The sequence below is a fragment of the Furipterus horrens genome, unplaced genomic scaffold, assembly GCF_987537825.1.
Source record: "Furipterus horrens unplaced genomic scaffold, mFurHor1.1.pri manual_scaffold_4, whole genome shotgun sequence".
Taxonomy (NCBI): Eukaryota; Metazoa; Chordata; class Mammalia; order Chiroptera; family Furipteridae; genus Furipterus; species Furipterus horrens.
In genome coordinates, this window is record NW_028327174.1 from 67268412 (window position 1) to 67287486 (window position 19075).

General features: G+C 40.6%; 1 pseudogene; it reads left to right on the forward strand.

Annotated features, from left to right (window-relative positions):
- Positions 1–4969: 4969 nt before the first annotated feature.
- Positions 4970–5039, forward strand: LOC150012152 (U2 spliceosomal RNA; annotated as a pseudogene).
- The last annotated feature ends 14036 nt before the right edge of the window (positions 5040–19075 follow it).

Sequence of the window (19075 nt, forward strand, 5' to 3'; positions counted from 1 at the left end):
ATTGGCATATTTGAAAAACGGCAAGAAGACCTATGTAAACTTGGTGGTAGGAAGAGTGGTAAGAGGAAATTGGAGAGGCAGGCAGGAGTCAGAGCACATGGGTCTTTGTAAGCCACGGTTAGGAATTTGGAGTGTTCTGTGATGGCTCTGATCACAACTTGAGCTGCTTCTTTCTTAGCTCAGTCTTTAAATACTCAGGAGTTCTGTTCTGGGCCCCCTTCTCTTTATCTTAACATTCTTTAGATCATCCCTTCTAGGCCCCTGGCTTTAAAAATTATATGTCAATTGCTCATAACTCTATATCTCCAACCCTATGACTTCCCTAAGCTTCAGACTCTTGTATCCATTTGCCTACCCAAACCTAGTGGGCATCTCAAAACTAACGTGGTTGAACGCTCGCTCAGTTGCTTAAGCAATAATCTAGGACTTATTCTTGGTTCCTCCATCTCTGTCATACCACCCCCAATCCAGTCCATCAGCAAGTCTCATCTTGAACCCGCCCACTCCCCTCCATGTCCACTTCTACCACTAGGTGCAGGCCAGCCCCATCATTCACCTGGACTCTGCAACAACCTCTTGTCCTTGCTTCCACTCCTGCCCTTCCAAACTCACTGGCACAGCAGCCAAGGTGGTCTTTTTAAACCATCAATCAGATACTGTTACTTCCCTGCTTAAAGTCCTCTAGTGACTTCTCGTTGCACTTAAGGGGAAAAAACATCCGAACAACAGGAAATCTCATCACGTTTTCACAGTGGTAGTTGTTAAAAGAGAAATAATAGAAGTCAGCTTTGAAAATAATGCATGAGTCTTTTTAAAACTAAAGAAATAATTAATACCACAGAGGAGGAGCAAACTTGCTGAAATGTAGAGAACAGAAAACCTTCCTAAATGCAGTTCTCAAGGAAGTACAAGTTCAGTCTGAATACTAGAATTCTGGAGCTGCAGTCTCAGGGACAGTCTCAAGAGAGAAATAAGTTTCCCTCATTACATCCCCAACTTTAACCACACATCCAGGTTTAACTACAGCAGCTCAGGCTTTATCTGTTTATCTGCTGAAGTTCTCCAGGAAAATCAATACCAAAACAGATCCAAACCACAGCTACTTTAGATATTCAAGAATATACATTATCAGCTATTCAAGAGGATGTATCACCACCCCATCTGTGTAAAATGGGGATGCCCAATAGAATTAGTAAATATTAGAGATGTAAGAGCCATCATCTAGGAAATATGGGCAGCATTTGTTATTCTCTGAGAAGGAGAATCTTCCACTTAAACCCCAAATGCCATCAGCTAGACTGTGCTATCAACTGTGTGTTCTGAGTTCATTCATGTAGATTTATTTTTCCTGCCTTCCAACAACTTTCTTGTAAATTCCCTTCACTTTTCTCAAACGCCAATGGTTATTATAATCTAACCTGTAACCCAGATGCTGTAAGTTGAAAGCCTTCGGGCTGAATTGTGTGCTCTTTGTCTTTGACAAGGTTTGGTTTATTTCTCTGTTGTGCTTTTAAACAAATTAGTTGCAATATTTTAAAATGAGATTTAAAATTAAAGTCTGCATTTCCGGCTTCTCTTTAACAATTGGCTATTTTGGCAACACTGAGCCCACACTGGTGAAGGAAGTTGAGTGACTCCCGCCACTGGGCAGCTCCACCCTTCCCCACCCTTTGGTTTGCTCTATGCTCCACCACCCCCGACTGTCTCCCTGACACCAAGACTAAGGGTCAACTGTCAGTTACCAATGTGCTTGCATGGTTGGTTTCTCGTATTTTGAACCATTTTACTCACTTATCTGCCTGCCTGGGACCCCAATTCTAACCTTTGCTTCTTTGCCCATCTATTGGGATCTGATTTCGTACTGTGTGGTGTTTCTTGTCACTCATTACTTTGCTGCTGAGAATGTGAATTGTCTGGGTGAACTGTTGCATAAGATCGCGAACCATCATTTGGCAACAGATACAGCATGATGACTTACTTTCATCAGCCTCCAGAAAACTTGGCTTGGAGCTTCACTTGGAGTCTGGATTTAGCCATAGGCTTTATGTTTTAGGCATATTAATTCATATTGCAGCTGAAGAGCTATGAATCTTTTTTAAAAATCACATTTGACTTCTTCCTGGCTCCCCAAATCGAGTCAGTAGCTAATTCTCCTTGGTTTTATCTCATTTTTAAGCTTTGTTACTATCTACTTGGATTCCTGCAGTAGCTTCTTAACTGGTCTGACTTTAGTTACTGCCCTAACCAACAACGCATTCGAACACAGTTATCTTTCTGAGTTAAATTTAATTCTGGCATTCACCACAACTACCCCCAAAGAAATCATCAATAGATACACTTAGAATGAATATGCATAGAATCAAATTCAGATTTAGCCTAACATTCAATACCTACCAAAATCCTTCTTCAGCCTAGTTTCCATCTTTTAAGTGCACTAAGCACACTGTACGTAACAACTGTATCTGTACCTGTGCCCTCTCCCCTTCAAGCCATTGCTCAGGGTTTTAAAGACCTATCCATTGTTTATCTCCTCAAATTCCAGCTCTCTGCGACGCCTTTTCAGATCCTTCCAGATTAAATTAATCTTTCCTTCTCTGTTCTCTGGGATGTTCTCCCCAGCTCTTATCAGAACCCGGCTTGAGCCATAGTTACTTGTGTTTTCCTCATGCCCTAGATTTGAGTCTATGGTGGGAAGGGACCATTATTTACACATCTTTATATTTCCTGCACCCAGCAGAGAGTTTAGTTCAAGTTGAATTGAAGAAAGTAGAAAATTCATTTCTTTGAACAACTTGATGACTTCCCCTTAAAGATCTGGGGCTCAATGTGACCTTCAAAGTAGAATTTTAAGCCTCTTCCCCTCTCCCTCCCGCAAATAAAATTAGTTTACTTGTTTTCTTTTTTTTCTTAAGTATATTTTATTGATTATGCTATTACAGTTGTCCCAATTTTTTCCTTGCTGTCCCCCTCCACCCAGTACCCTGCTTCCTTCCAGCTATCAACCCCCCCTTAGTTCATGCCTGTGGCTCATGCATATAAGTTCTTCGGCTTCTCCATTTCCTATACTATTCTTAACATCCCCCGGTTTACTTTGTACCTACCAGTTATGCTTCTTGATCCCTGCACCACTTCCCCATTTCTCTCCATTCCCCCTCCCCGCTGACAACCTTCCATATGATCTTCATATCTATGATTGTGTTCCTGTTCTAGTTGTTTGCTTAAGTTTGTTTTTGTTTTTTAGATTCAGTTTTTGATAGTTGTGAGTTTGTTGTTATTTTAATGTTCATAGTTTTGATCTTCTTTTTCTTAAATAAGTCCCTTTAACATTTCATATAATACGGGCTTGATGATGATGAACTCCTTTAATTTTACCTTGTCTGGGGAGCACTTTATCTGCCCTTCCATTCTAAGTGATAGCTTTGCTGGGTAGAGTAATCTTGGTTGTAGGTCCTTGCTTTTCATCATTTTGAATACTTCTTGCCAGTCCCCTTCTTGCCTGAAGAGTTTCTTGTGAGAAATTGGCTAATAGTCTTATGGGAACTCTTCTGTAGGTAACTCTCTGCTTTTCTCTTGCTGCTTTTAAGATTCTTTATCTTGAACTTTTGGAATTTTAATTATGATGTGTCTCGGTGTGGTCCTCTTTGGGTTTAGCTTGTTTGGGACTCTCTTTGCCTCCCTGACTTGTATGTCTATTTCCTCCACCAAATTTGGGAAGTTTTCTTTCATTATTTTTTCAAGTAAGTTTTCAATTTCTTGCTCTTCCTCTTCTCCTTCAGCAATCCCTAAGATTTGGATGTTGGCACTTTTGGAGATGTCCAAGGGTCTTCTTATACTATCCTTATTTTTTTGAAGTCTTGGTTTTTCTTTCTGTTCTGGTTGAATCTTGATTGCTTCCTTATGTTCTAAATCATTGATTTGAATCCTGGCTTCCTTCTCTTCACTGTTGGTTCCATGTGAATTTTTCTTTATTTCTCTTAGTGTAGACTTCATTTCTTCCTTTATGTTGTTACCATACTCAATCATTTCTCTGAGCATCCTTATCACTAGTGTTTTGAACTCTGTATCTGATAGGTTGGCTATCTATTTTGTTTAGTTCTTTTCCTGGAGTTTTGTTCTGTTCTTTCATTTGGATAATATTTCTTTGTCTCTTCAATTTGGCAGCTTCACTGTGTTTGTTTCTTTGTATTAGGTAGAGCTGTTTTGACTCCCTGTCTTAGCACATCTGTTAAGTTGTATGGGGTGGGGCCTTAGGTATTCACCAGGGTGGGGCAAACCACTTCACTGTTTTGTAGCTCTGTGTGTGGGAAGAGCTCATAGATGGGACAATGTCTCTGCCTGGCTGCTGGAGGTTTGCCCGACATTCACCCCATTTTCAGTCACTTCACCAACTTCCTGTATGTTACTGGCACCCTTCCAGCAATTGCCCTGGTGATGAATACCAGAATGGGTGGGTTTGCATAGGTTCTAGGACCATGTGGGCCCTTTAAACAGACTTCCCTGAGAAACTGGCAGTTTCTTTCATGGACCCAAACCTCACTGGATTTTACAGTCAGAGGTTATGAGGATTTTTCTTCCTGGTGCTGGAACCCTGGGCTGTGTAATCTGGCCTGAAGCTGGGATCACTCCCAAGGTATTCCTCCTGATTTTTTATCCACCACACATGAATGTAGGACTGCCCGTTCTGCCACTGCCACTGCCTCTCTGTCCCAACTTCATGTCTCTACCCCTCTTACTCGTCTAGGAGAATGTGGCTTCTGTAAATCCTTGGTTGTTGGACTTCTATACAGTTCCATTTTCTGGCAGCTGGGTGTTTTTTGTTTTGAGGTTAGTCGTGATTCTTGTGGTTATGCGAGGAGGCAAAGCATGTCTACCTATGCCTCCATCTTTACTGGAAGTCTAGTTTTCTCATTTCCAAGGAGCAGTTTATAAAAAATTACTTATGAGGAAGTATACTATATTACCTATACTAATCGCTTCTTGGCCTTTTGGCTAAGATCAAGTGTATTACCTATAATAATTCTATCAATAATAAAACCATCAGGCAAATTCAGAATGTGGGACATTCTATAAGACAATGGACTTGGACTATAAAGAAACATTAATGCTATAAAAAAACCAACCAACCAACCAAAATGACAAGAAGAGTGTTTTATATTTTTAAAAATATATAACCAGAGACAATACTTGAACATTCATTGGACTCTTGATCAGAAAACAAAAAATCATAAAAGATATTTTTGGGACAGTGACAGAAATTATATATGAGCTATTAGTATTAAATTAATGTTGCATTTCTTGGGTTTAATAATAATAATAGTGATTAAGTAGGAGGATGTTCTTATTTGTGAGGAGATGTATACAGAGTTATTTCTGAGTGAAATGTCAAAATGTCAGTAACTTACTTTCAAATGGCTCAGCCGAGAAAGCATATTTATATATCAAAAAAGAAAAAGAAAAAGTGGGACAATATTAATACTTAGTTAATCTAGAAGAAGAGTCTATCAGTATTTCATGGTACTATTCTTTCAGTTTTCTATAGGTTAAAAATTTTTTCAAAATAAAATGGGGAAATAGAGAAAAGAAAGCAACTGAAAGAACTGATTTAATTTCCTAATTGTATTTTTTAGGCTATCATTAAATAAATTAATAGCTAAGCTGTGAAAACAAAACATTTATTTGGCTTTATATTAAGGAGTGAAACCAGCTGGTAATGAAACATAATTATTAACTAAAAAATCAGTTTTATTGCTCATTAGAGAGATTTCTTTTAATTTATGGTTCACATTTTTCAGAGAAAATAAACTCTGAAGGACATAAACTAGGTGCATATCAAGGAATATAAGTTTTCACTGTGAATAAATTTGAAAATATTTAACAAATCCTAATTTTTCATTATCAAAGGCCTCTTTAAATCATCTGCTATTCTAGATATCTATCAAAGTAATTATATTGATTTGTACCTTTCTGTAGGTGGAAAAAAACCCAACCCTGTATCTTTGCTTGGTTGTGACTAAAACGATTTGGTTGATAGAGGGGAAGATATAAATATATCAGTGTAGAAAGACAAATAGGAGATAAGACTGTATTTATTACCCATATATGTAATTACATATGTCGCTAAGGACAAAGGTCCTTAAAACAAAGATGAAAGGCAGAGTAGAAACATTTCCCTACAGTAAGATAGGTAGGTGTATTTGCTACTACTTCCCTCTTCATGAATTTTTGTTTTCCTGTGTGACTGCATATCCTTCTGGTTTTAATAATCCATGTGAAAACTTAACCATTTTTCTGGGCACAATTTGATGGCTGAAGATCCACTTCACTCCAACACAAAGAAAATGAAGATTTTTCAAGAGCACTCATAGACTTTGAGCTGAGAGGCCAGCACAGACTTCTTGACATCTGATTGATAGTCCTGTTCTGGGAGGAAATCTCACCAGAAGGCAGCACCATGGACGTGGAGGGAGAAAACGAGGCCTTGCAGCAGTTTTTTGAAGGCAAGAGGCCAGTTTCCAACACAAAGTTTCTGTTCCTGAGAAATGGCCCTGCTTGCTTTTCTGCTTCACCCTTTTACAATTCACTTAAACTTGGCCTGGGAAGAAATGCTATCATATTTACTGTCCTAATATTGAAGTGGAGCTTCATTTGCAGTTTGTAGCAAAAATAAATGGTATAGGTAGTGATTAAAAAAAAAAATACAGAATTTCCATCTTAAACCTTAGTTAAAAAAATCAAGCATCAGCATATCTGTTACTAGTATTTGTCCCTGTCCTGTGCTATATCTTAGTCCTAATTTCTTCAAAAATTACAGATTTGTCTTATGTTTAAATTTATTGACTATAGCATAGAAAAATGCAAGCATTTACTTAAGACAGTTTTCCTCTTGGTATAATTACATATAAAACAGGCTAAAAGAGCCCTCATTGCCATTTTTGTTTTTCACTACAATTTTAAAAAGTGTAAGTGCATAAGGGTTTGTTTTCGAAGTTAAATATCTTTTTCCCCAAGGGAGAGGCATGCTGTAAGATGCGGTTAGACAGATTGTATTCCTTCTAAAACCCTAAAATGGCAGTAAAGCTTCTCATATTCATTTGGGTTGGTATTCTAATAGTGGGCCTGTTGAAAACATCAGCAAGGATTTGCTGTCTGGGGCACCTTATAGGTGTGCCATTGGGGGACTGCACGTGGGAGCGGCTTTAGTTTATCACTTAGCCATGCTCAGATCTCTGGGTGAAGGGAAGTGTGGCCATAGCATTTACACATTTCAAGGTCTTCCCCAGGAGGGAGTATGAGAAGAAATGAGGGCAGACCCGCTCTTTCACAGAATCAAGGGGGCAGTTAGCAGTGTATTGAGAAAGTGCTTTTGGAATTTCTTGTGATTAGTAAAGTGTCTGAGAAATGCTAGATGTTTAAAAGTTGAGTGGAATTGACCCAAGGCCAAACAGTGATGAACCCTGAAAAGTAGTCTTACTGAGGAAATAGTGAAATTCTAGGCTGCTAACAGGAGCGAGAAGAAATATAAGTCCAAGATATTATTATGTTATCTAGGCCCTGTGATCCATCCCATCAAGTATTCTGCCTCTGACAGTGTCCAAGCCAGTGTGCCCACCTGGGTCGTGCTTGGCACGCAGTAGGCACATCGATGTTGCTGGATTGTTATTGCCCGATTTTATATCCTATGTCACTTTCATTCCAGCAGTAGATACCAAGCTTTAGGCTACAGTTACATCTGCTTTATTTTAGAGAAACCACCAATTCATTTTATAAATGCAAAAAATTTACCTTTTCATATCTGGAGAAGACCTGAAAAGTTCATCTGGTCTACCTTCTTTTTTATAGAATTGCTATTATACCTAGGATCTTACACTGTAATTGTACTATTTTCAGAAGTTTCTGGGGATATTGTTCCCATAAGTCCCCTGTGTAGCTTGTTACAAATGCCTGATTATTACAATAGTATCTTTTTTAGCATAAGTTAAACTGTTGCTCCAAGAAGCCTTTTTCATGGGTTGGGGGGAGTCACTTCTCATGGAAAGCGAATAAAATGCTTAGTGTTTTTCTTATATTATCTTTGAGTAAATAGATGGGAAAAAATTGTAGACTTTAGGAATTAAAATGGAGGCACTAGCTAACGTGATTCCCCTTACCACCCAAAAATCACACAATTAGTTGTCAGTTTTTAAAAATATGCTTTATTGTTTATGCTATTAAAGTTGTCCCAATTTCTTTTCTCTTTGTTCCCCTCCACCCAGTGACCCCCCCCTCCTTAAGTTGTCCCCCCTGCCTTAGTCCATTGATTGTGCATATAGTTCTTCTCAACATCTTCCTATCTACTCCACTCCCTCCTACTATGCTTCTTAATTCCTGTGCCATCTCTCTCCCCTTTCCCCCCTCCCCACTGACCTCCCCCCCCAAATGTTCCCCATACCCATAATTCCCCTCATACTCTCGTTGCCTATTCAGTCTGCCTTTGTTTCAATTCCCTAGCTTCTGTTGTTGGTTGTTGTGATACAGTTTTCATTTTAATGTTCATAGAATTGATCCTCCTTCTCCTAAACAAGTCCCTTTAACATCTCATATAACAGTGGTTTGGATCTGATGAACTCCTTCAGTTTTACTTTGTCCTGCCCTTCTATTCTGAATGACAGCTTCGCTGGATAGAGAAATCGTGGCTGTAGGTTTTTGCTTTTCATTCCTTTGAATATTTCTTGCCAGTCCCTTCTTGCCTGCAGAGTTTCTTTTGAGAAATCAGCTGAGAGTCTTATTGGGACCCCTTTGCATGTAATTCTCTTCTTCTGTCTTGCTGCTTTTAAGATTCTCTCTTTATTTTTAATTTTCAACATTTTGATTATAATGTGTCTTGGTGTGGTTTTCCCTGGGTCCAGTTTTTTTGGAACTTTCTGTGCTTCCTAGACCTGTAAGTCTATTTCCTTCCCCAAGTTAGGGAAGTTCTGCTTCATTATCTTTTCACATAATTTTTCAATTTCTAGTCGTTCTTCTTCACCTTCTGGCAACCCTATGATACAGATGTTGGCCCGCTTATAGCTGTCCGATAAGTTTCTGAACCTCTGCTCATTTTCCTCACTCCTCGTTTCCTCTTTCTGCACTGGTTGACTGTTTGTTCCTTCCCTATATTCCGATTTGTTGATTGGATCCCTGGTTTTCTTGCCCTCACCACTAGTTTCGTATGTGTTTTTGTTCATTTTAGCAGGACTAGCCTTCATCCTTCCCCGTCTTGTTTAAGATCTGCTGTTAGGTCTTTAAGCATTTTTATAAGCAAAGCTCTAAACTGAGCCTCAGAAAGATTTCCTATCTGCTGAGCCCTTAGATTAAATATTTGCTGTCTGGTCAGTTGTGCCACCGGGATCTCTATCATGATCTGTGCCATCCTGACTGTTTTGTGTTTACCTTTGCTTCCTGGGCAGGGCTGTCACACCTCCTATGTTATAGGAGTCAGAGCCTTGTGCACTCATCACAGCTGGGTAACCCATCTCACCACGGTGTGGCATTTTCTGTGGGGGTGGGTGTTCAAGATGGTTTCCTGCCTTTCACTTTCCACTGAGAGACCAGGAGCCTCCTCCTCCATCCCCCTCCTGGCCTCAAAGTCCAAGGCAATGGAGGTCTGCCTTCCCCGGCTTTGGAATCGCAAGCTGATTGGTCTGGTCTGCAGCCGGGGGTGCTCCCCAGGTGCCTCTTGCCTCCCCCTAAATACGGGCATCTGTGCTTACCGCTGTCCTGCCTCTATCGCTGCTGCTGCTACCACCAGCACAGCTTGAACTCTTCTCCCTGGCTTTGCCCCTCCGACCTGCCTGGACTGGCACCACTTCTTTATAACTTCATATGTTGGACTTCCATTTATTTTCTGGAACTTCTGGTTATTGCTGGTTTTGCAGTAATTGTATTCCTTCTTAGTTGTGAAGGGAAATGGAGCATGTCAGTCTAGGCCTCCATCTTGGCCAGAAGTCTCCTGTGTTTGCTTTCGTGTCTCAGGGAGAGCTGTCGCTCCTACTATGTTGTAAGGAGCCGAGCCTTAGGTATTCGTCATAACAGGCGACCTGTTTCACCATGTTGTGGCACTGTATGTGGGGGAGGGGTCTGAGAAGGAACAATGCCACTTGCCCAGCACTCGCCCCTTTTCCAGGCACCTCTCCCACTTCCACACCGGACTGGCGCCCCTCTAGCTGCTTCCCTGGCCATCTTTTTGAGTGGGTGAGTCTGCAGATGTTCTAGGTCCATGGGGGCCCTTTAAACAAGCGGACTCTTCTGAGAGACTGGCAGTTTCTACCTCTGTCCCAACCCCCACTGGTTTTCAGTCAGAAGCAATGAGGCTTGATTTTCTCCGATGCTGGGATAGTGAGCTGCGCGGTTTGGTGAGGGGCTGGGAACGCTCCCCAGGTGTCCCTCCTGACTTTTTAAAACGTGTAACTGCGGTTTCCATCAGCCTGTTGCCATTGCCGCTGCTGCCACCACCACACCAAGCCCTCTCTGTCCCAGCTCCACCCCTCCTACCTGGATGAGTATTTCTTCTTTATATCTTTGTTTGCTGGACTTCCATATAGTATGATTTTCTGGAACTTCTGGTTGTTTCTAGTTTTGAGGTAATTGTATTTCTTCTTAGTTGTGGAGGGAGACGCAGCGTGTCTTTCTACGCCTCCATCTTGGCCAGAAGTCCTTGTCAGTTTTTTTGTTACCCTACTATTCAGAAAATATTAATCATCTACTATGTGCCAAGTCCAATAATAACCTCCTTGAAGCTCTTTCCTTAGCTTATAATGATTTCCTTTCTTAAATATTTTTTAGAATGAGGACAGCAAAACTAGCTAGAACATTCTGATGAGGAGGGCAGTGTGTGCGCTAGGTTCCTGTTGATATGTTAGTTTCTCATTAAGTGCAATCTTGTGTAAAGAGTCAAGGTTTGAAAATCAAGAAAAGTTTTGGAAATTTGTTACCCACTTGAAATCTGTTTTTCTTCATTTCCTCAGACTCTTTGTTCTAAAAAAACTAAGCCCTAAATAATGTATTTTTCCTTATGAACACTTTTATATAAAAAAGTATCTGAATTGATAATGCCATTTTGAATTAAATCTCCTTAAGTGTCAAAACCATTGAGATCTTAGTTTTTATTTTTTAAAGTTTTAAATATGACCTTACATTCTTAATTTACTACCTTATGGGTATTTCTTTGGGACTATTTTGATATCAGAGGACTCATCTTTTATTCCCAAGCTTTTTAGAATAGTTTAAAAACTGACTTGAGAAGGGTATTTTGTTATTCATCATATTTAATCTTGATAGAGGGCATTTTCTGAATTGACAAGAAGCTATTTAGCTCGTTTTCTTAGAAATCTCTTGAAGTAGGTTCTCAAATGCTTGTTGACGGATCATGAAAGCAGAAGAGGAGATTCCTACTCTAACTGAGAGGAGTGAGAAAGACTCCATGCCAAGAGCAGATCACAGGAAAAAGCACAAAAGGGAAACTGGCTGACTGAAACTCTGGCTCACTTGTTGAAGTTGGGATGGGGCTAAGTAGCTTGTAAGACCCGAAGCTGTCGACAGACAGGAACTACCTGGCAGCTCCTAAGATCTAAAAAGGAAGGAAGTCCATTTAGGAAGCTGCTGTCAAACAAGCTTGAAACATTTTCTGCCCCTGTCTCTCTGCTTCAAATTTAAATTTCTAGGTAGCTATTATTAAAAGAAAGTGGTAGGGATGCAAGGTAGGCAAAAACATCCATTGCCTGTGAGTTGTATGGGGAAACCATGGAGGGGCCAAGTGTTTAGAAAAATAGAAGTGTGGAAGGCTCTGGCACAGAAGAATAGGGTCAGAAGTACCTGCCCCAGATGGGATGGCTTTGGAAAGGCTTCAAGGGAGGGTAAGCAGAACTGTTGAGTAGAAGAGAGGTGTAGCTTTGAGAAGTGTCTGTGCATAGTAGCCACTCAATAATATTCATAGAATAAGTGAACTGAAGAACTGTGCAAAAGGCTATTCTCTGTAACAGTTAGTAAACTTGAATTCTAGCTTCAGAGAACCCAACACGTTTAAATATAGGAAGACAGAAACTTGCCCAATGGCAGAACAGTCTAGTGAATAGAACAATAAGGGATTTGAGACAAAGTATTGCCAATTGGTGGAAAGCCTCAGATTTCATTATTACCAGAGATAAAACAGTAAATATCCTAAGTGGACCCTGTCTATTATTTCTCCAAGAGTGAAACCAGCTCTGATTGGTTGATGTTTCTGAATCCCTGTGACAGGACTCAGAGGCTCTGAACAGTGAAACAGTACCAGGACTGGCTGTGGGCAAGCCTGACCAGTTTCTAAATTCTTTGTCTTTCCTTCACTTTGGGGCTAGTATTTTCTCACCTTCTCAGACATCCAGTATCTTCTGTCCCAATAAAACCTGAGCTTGCACAGAAGATACAAGTAGCAAATGATCTCTTACCTTACCACTCTATAGAGTCTCGTATTCCATGCACTTTCATAGAACACAGGCTGTTTTGATCAATTGAGTCAAGAAAGGTTACCTTCTCTAAGGGTAGGTTCAGTTGATCTCTAATGGAATTTTATTTTCATTTTTAAAAATTAAATAATAGTTTATTTAACATTCAGTGTGACCCCAAATTGGCCAAGACAAAGTCAGAAAACATTTTAGCTGGAAAACTTAAAAAGACAAACACAAGCCCTGGCTGGTGTGACTCAGTGGATTGAGCATTGACCTGTGAACCAAAAGGTTGCTGGTTCGATTCCCAGACAGGACACATGCCTGGGTTGCAGGCCAGGTCCCCAGTTGGGGGTATGCAAGAGGCAACTGATTGATGCATCTCTCCTGATCTTTCTCTCCCTGTCTTTCTCCCTCCCTTTCCCTCTCTCCAAAGTAAGTAAATATATTCTTTAAAAAAAAGAAAAAAAGGTAAACACAACAAATTGACAGCATTGTCTAGGAGCTCCCTGGCACCATGGTTTAATAATGTCAACTTTTATTCTATTATTGCCCATTACCTTCATAGGTCATGCTGAATGTAATCTGATGGTGGAATTTTAGACATCATGTTGCATCCTAGCATCTCTGAAATGACCTCACAGGGACTGGAGCTCCTTGTTTATTAGTTAGGCTACCTCTGCTCCTGTGTGAAGATAGCATTGACTTTTCCCGGACATGAGAGAAAGAAGATGCTAAGGACAAGAGAAACCTGCCAGATCATGCAAGCAGTTTGGGATTACCCAAACATTGTTATCTGATGTTGGCAGGTGGTTAGAAACTATGTTGCCATGGTGTGAAGCATCCACGACAAAGGAGTGTGGGCTTGGTGCTACCAAGAAACAATCCCTTTCCTTCTTTCATGCTGGGATCCCCAAGCTGAAGGTGATTTCATTAGAATTTGACATGTGCCATAACCAGGTCAGCACTGATTCCCATCACCTGCAGACACTGTTCACTGGAGGCCCACCAGGGTTATCACCCTCTCTAGGGAATCCTGGCACAGAAGCACCCAGACAGGTCCTCCCAAGAGGAGGCTCCACCACCTTTTTGGGGGTTACTGAGGTTGTTGTCTTTTCAATTTTGGAGTTAGAATTAGGTTTCTGGAACACTCCACAAAGTCTTTGAATCTAACTTTAAATACATGGATAATTTTGAAAAATATAGATAACTTAAAAAAAGAAGATAGTTTTTCACTGTAATCTCACCATTTAGTGATAACAGCTTTTCACAGTTTGGTCTCAATTGTGTGTGTGTGTGTGTGTGTGTGTGTGTGTGTGTGTTTTAAAGAAAAATGGGATTACACTATACTTTAATAATGAACTTCTCAGGGAATATAGAGTGGATATCTCTTCATATCATTATTTATTTATTGACAAAGGTCTGCAAGCCATGGCAAAATCTGGCCCACTGTCTGATTTTGTAAACAAAGTTTTATTGGAATACATGTGTTCATTTACAGATTACCTGTGGCTGCTTTGATGTTATGATGGCAGAACTGAGACCATATATCTCTCAAAATTTATATGGTTCTTTATAGAAAATGTTTGCTAACCCTTGATCTATACCCTAATTAATAATAACTTTTTTTTATTGAGCATTTACTATGTGCTGGGTATAGAAACATAGTTATCCTTGGTGTGAATCCTGGCTCTGTCTTTTACTACCTCTGGGATTATGGATAAGTAAACCTCTGCAGGTCTTAGTTTTCTTATTTGTAAAATGGGGATAATTGTATTATTTCATAATGTGGTTGTAAAGCACCATGTCTGATAGAGAGCTCAATAAATGTTAGCTATTATTATTCTCATTGATACTTTATTATTATTTTCTTCTTTTAGTATCAAAGCAGCCCCATGAAGGATTTTCATCCTCCCAAGAGAAACATGAGGCCAACAGAGGTTACATTATTTCCATAAGGGTCATTCAGGTAGTGAGTGGCTGCAAGGTCACCACTTATTCCTTACCTTTGCTTATTTGATTGGAACAAGCTGGTGCCACATCCTCATGTGGTGGATAAAAATTCAGGAGGGATATCTCAAGAATGAGGAGTCCCAACCCCACACCAGGTCCCCTAGCCCAGTGTTCCAGTGCCCAGAAGATAAATCCCCATAACTTCTAGCTGCAAAAACCAGTGGGGATTGAGCCAGAAGAAGAAACTTCTAGAGTACCAAGCAGTTCCTTTTAAAGAACCCACACATGGACTCCCTACTCAGACTCCCTCCCTCTGATCTTTAGCACTGGAGTAGCAGCTTGAAAGGCACCAGTGGCATACAGGGAGGAACTGAGGTGTCTGGCATCAAGGAGAGAAGTAGGGGACAGCTTTCTCCCACAAAGAAAGGTGGACAGAGGCCATTGTCCCTTTTCAGAACTCTCTCTCTACAGAGCCACAGAACCATCAGGCTGGTGCCATATCAGACTCCATTAACCTGGCTAACTCTGTTTGCCCGCCCTGGAGATCCCCTGAGACTCTGTCTGACTCAAGCTGTTAACAGTGACTTCTCCATATGAATAGCTGCTTTTGGCTCATTCTTCACAACTTCCTAAATCATCTCACACAAGCAACAATTGGCCCCTGTGAGCCCCCAGCCCCCGTACCTCTTGCTAGGAGGCCCAGGCCTGGAACTAACAGCAGCCAGCCTAGATTCACAGTTCAGCTTCACCTGGGAATCCCCAAGCCTAGCACAAGTAACAGCCATCTCAGATTGCTTTATAGCACATACAGGGTGGCTCCAGACAAAACATAGGTGGGAACTGACCTTGTCCTACACCACCTGGGAAATTCCAGAACCTGAGCACTCAGAGGACAGCTATAGACCATGTCAGAACACCACCACCCTGCCTCTGCACAGCTGATCCTCCAGTGAGAGCAGGGGTTAGTGGTCAGTGGTCACAGCCAGCCCTTGCAGATGACTGGCCTGGGTAAATCTCTCCCATCGACCTGTCAACAGAAATCAAATCTCAACTACAAGAGGGTGTACTCAGCCCACATGAAGGATCCACCTGAAGTACCCAGCTTGGGTGATAGGGGAAGCTGTGCCACTGGACACTACAGGACACATACTACATTAGGCCGTGTTGTCAGGGGAGTCATAACAGCTGTACCTAATACATAGAAACAAACACAGGGAGGCTGCTAAATTGAGGAGTCAAAGAAATATGGGCCAAATAAAAGAACAGATCAAAACTCTAGAAAAAGAACTAAACAAAATGGAGATAAGCAATCTATCAGATGCAGAGTTCAAAACACTGGTTATAAGGATGCTCACAAAACTCAGTGAGGACCTCAACAGCATAAAAAAGATCCAGTCAGAAGCAAAAGATAATATTAATTGAAATAAAGAACAATTTATAGGGAAATAACAGTAGAGCAGATGAAGCCAAGAATCAAATCAATGATATGGAACATAATGAAGCAAAAAACAACTAATCAGAATAACAACAAGAAGGAAAAAGAACCCCCCCAAATGAGGATAGTATAAGCAGCCTCTGGGACAACTTCAAGAGGTCCAACATTTGCATCCTAGGGGTGCCAGCAGGAGAAGAGAAAGCATAAGAAATTGGAAATCTATTTGAAAGTCTATTTGAAAAAATAATGAAAGAAAACTTCCCTAATTTGGTGAAGAAAATAGATATGCAAGTCCAGGAGGCACAGAGAGTCCCAAACAAGATGGGTGCAAAGAGGCCCACTCCAAGACACATTATAATTAAAATCCCCAAGGGTAAAGATAAAGATAGTATCTTAAAAGCAGCAAGAGAAAAGACTGTTGTCTGAGTTCTTAGAAGAAACTTTGCAGGATAGAAGGGAATGGTAAGAAATATTCAAAGTCATGAAAAGCAGAGACATATAGTCAAGATTGCTCTACCTAGCAAAGATATCATTTAGAATCAAAGGGCAGATAAAGAGCTTCTCAGATGAGAAAAAAACTAAAGGCGTTCACCATCATCAAACCATTATGATATGAAATATTAAAGGAATTTATTTAAGAAAAAGGAGATCAATACTATGAACAATAAAATGGCAAAAATACATATCTATCAACAATTGAATCTAAAAAACAAACTAAACAAACAAGAAGAACAGAGATAGAATCATGGCTTTGCAGAGGGTTTTGATGGTTGCCAGATGGCAGGGGAGTATGGGAGAATGGGTGAAGAGGTGAAGGGATTAAGAAGTACAAATAGGTAATCACTGAATAGCCATGGGGATGTAAAGTACAGTATAGGTAATGGAGTAGCCAAAAAACTTATGGCTCATGGACATGAACAATGCTGTGGGGGATTGCCTGAAGGAGTAAGGGGTAAAGGGGGGAAATTGGGGAAAAGGGGAAATAATTGGGACAATTGTAATGCCACAATCAATAAAATATAATTAAAAAAGAAGAACATCCAGGCAAAGGGAACAGCAGTGTGAAGATCCTGAGCTTGGAGTGATCAGGGCAGGGCTGGAGTACGGTTATGGGGGAGTGGCTGGGGGCAGGAAACTGCTGAGTGACGATGGGGAAGGTGGTAGGAGATGACAACAGAGTTTGGATTTTTATTCTCAGTGTGATAGGAAACCAGTGGAAAGTTTAAAGGAGAACAGGCAGGACTTGCAGATGGATGGAATAGGGGGGTGAGGAAGGCTCAGGAACGAAGGATGATGCCTAGGTGTTGGTGTCAACGTCAGTGCATGTTAGTTCAATGTAATCTGGCTTCTGCCTCAACTTACTCTTCTGAAATTTTTCCTAATTGCTCGATCACATTATAAATCTCCAGCCCCTCATCTTCCTGGCATTCTCTCTAGACTTTGTCAGCACCACCCACTGTTCACTTGTGGAAACTCTTGATTCCATGGTATCTTCCCTTCTGGATCTCATCTAGCCTCTCTCTCCTTTCAGGCTCACTCACTAGTTCACCTTCCTCCTTGTCTACCTGAGAGTCCTATTTGAGAAACTCTTTTATTTAAGCACCAAAGCTTATCCTGAATGGTTTCATTTATTCCCATGGATAAGCATAGTTCCAGACCTATATTTACAGCGACTTAATGTACCTATGTATGTATAGTTTCCCCAAACCAATACATTCTAAGTGGAACTCATCATCCTTCAGCTCCTTCATTTCAATGTTTGCTTCCTCCTATATTCCCTTCACTCTCCAAAAAACCTCCCAAACTAGAAGCAGGGGTGTCACCCTTGACAACTCCTCCTATACTCTTATAGTTAATCATTACTGAACTCTGTTACTTCAATCTCAAAAATATCTTTCAGCTGCAACCTCTCCTTTATTTGGAAGGTCATTTCTTGCAAGAGCCTCCTAACTTCTCTTCTGTGCTGACCACCTTCCATTTCACTATTGGTTCATAAGGATGTCATTGTTTAAACATTTCTGTTGAATCTTCATTGTCTGAGCTCAGCATAATGGTCCCAAAGTAACGTTTCAGGCATCCTTATCTCTGGAGACTCCCCCACGCTCGCATTTGTTAGAGACAGTTTGGTGTAACTGGCTAACAGCATGTTCCAGGGCCACAGTTCTAATCTTGACTCTGCCCTTTGCTAGCTGTGTGATCTTGGGCAGGTTACTTAATCTCTCTGTACCTCAGCTCTGTATCTATAAAATTGGGTTAATGCTGATACCTATCTAATAGGGTTAATGTGAAGGTTAAGTGATTCAGTATGCATAAGGTTCAGAACAGTACCTCAATTACTATGTGTTTGTTTTTTATCATTAGTATTATTATCTGTAGTCAGTATTGTTATTATTATTATCTATACCCCAACAACACTGAGCTTTTTGTAGTTCCTGGAATATACACTTCCCTTTCATAACACTGGGGTTTTGTGCCTTTTGTCCAGAATGCACTTTCCTACTTCATCTAGCAAACTTCCCTGGGCAAAGTTAGAACAAAATTCTTTATACTCCTCGAACACTTTGTCCATACCTTTGATGTGCAGCCTTCACATCAAAGTTTAGTTTATGTGTCTTCATGTCTGTCTCCCACAGAAGACAGAGATTACCCCTAGGTGAGGCCTGACTTTCTCTAATCACCTTTGCAGGCTTAGGGACTTTGATGTAGAGTTACTTTAAAGAAGTCTGTTGAATACATGTTAAATGAATGAGATTCTTGACCAAAAAGCAGAGGCCTTAATTGCATTATACAAAGGTTTGTGCTCTTTCTCTTTTTTTTTTTTTTCAGATTTAATGTGTTTTATTGATTAAAATATTACATTTGTGCCAATTTCCCTTCCCTCTGCTCCCCTCCACCCAGTGGCCCCCCTCCCTCCAGTTGTCCCCCCCTTTTAGATTATGTCCATTAGTTGTGCATACAGTTCCTCCCAATCTCTCTCCGTCTATTCCATTCCCTCCTACCATGATCCCCAATTCCTATATCATCTCCCTCCCTCTCCCCACTCCCCCTCCCTGTTGACCTCCCCCCACTATGCTTCCCTTACCCACAGTTCCTTTTCCACTCTCGTTGCCTGTTTCGTTTGCCTTTGTTTCATCTCCCTAGCTTCTGTTTTTTAAACCAGTCCCTTTAACATCTCATATAACAGTGGTTTGGATCTAATGAACTCTTTCAGTTTTATTTTGTCCTGGAAACACTTTCTCTGTCCTTCTAT